This window comes from Lampetra planeri, chromosome 57 (genome assembly GCF_965212315.1).
Source record: "Lampetra planeri chromosome 57, kcLamPlan1.2.h2, whole genome shotgun sequence".
Lineage (NCBI taxonomy): Eukaryota > Metazoa > Chordata > Hyperoartia > Petromyzontiformes > Petromyzontidae > Lampetra > Lampetra planeri.
In genome coordinates, this window is record NC_136163.1 from 3,635,884 (window position 1) to 3,636,645 (window position 762).

Below are 762 nucleotides of genomic sequence, written 5' to 3' on the forward strand. Positions count from 1 at the left end.
CTGCACATCACCGACACGTGTGTGGTACATGGCGTGCTCCAGCCGGAGCCTCGCCTTGAGCAGGCCTCTGAACACTGGAAGCACAGAGCAGCCGTCAATGTCACCCTCCAGCAAGGGAGAGAGAGGAGAGAGAGGGGGGAAAGAGGGGAGGGAGAGAGGTGGAAGAGAAAGAGAGATACAAATATTACGTAGAAAACTTCGGGGGAACATAGACATGGAGTAGGGAGAGAGGGGGTAGAGAGGGGGGTAGAGAGAGGGGGTAGAGAGAGAGAGGGGTAAGGAGAGCAGAGCGTGAAATATTTTATTTAATAAGGGGGAGGTGGGCACATGAAGCAAAGCATTAAAAAAACATAAAAACTAAATGATGAACGAAGCAAAGTGCCGACTACACCGAGCATCTTCTTGTTTCCTCTGATCCTAAAACAAGAGAGAGGGGAGAGAGGGAAGAGTGAAAGAGGAAAAAAACGCTTCGCGAATTTGCGTGTCATCCTTGTGCAGGGGCCATTGCTAATCTTCTCTGTTATCGTTCCAATTTTAGTATCTGTACTGCCGGAGCAAGTACTGCGAGAAGGGCTGCGTGCAGAACGAGAGAGTGTGCGAGAGAGTGAGCGAATGAACGAGAGAGTGTGCGAGAGAGTGAGCGAGAGAGAGAGCGAGAGAGTGAGCGAGAGGTGGGGGTTTACATAAAGCAAAGTTTCGATTTAAAGCTTTCGTGACTGCAGGGATTCATCTTCTTGGTTCTTTCGGTAAAGTCACGTAGAA

The 762-nt window shown here is 49.6% G+C and overlaps 1 non-coding gene across 1 annotated transcript; it reads right to left on the reverse strand.

Moving 5' to 3' along the window:
* Window positions 1–453: 453 nt before the first annotated feature.
* LOC144735911 (U6 spliceosomal RNA) lies at window positions 454–562 on the reverse strand. The gene has a single exon (XR_013588698.1). It is a non-coding gene; the product is annotated as a U6 spliceosomal RNA (small nuclear RNA).
* Window positions 563–762: the final 200 nt, after the last annotated feature.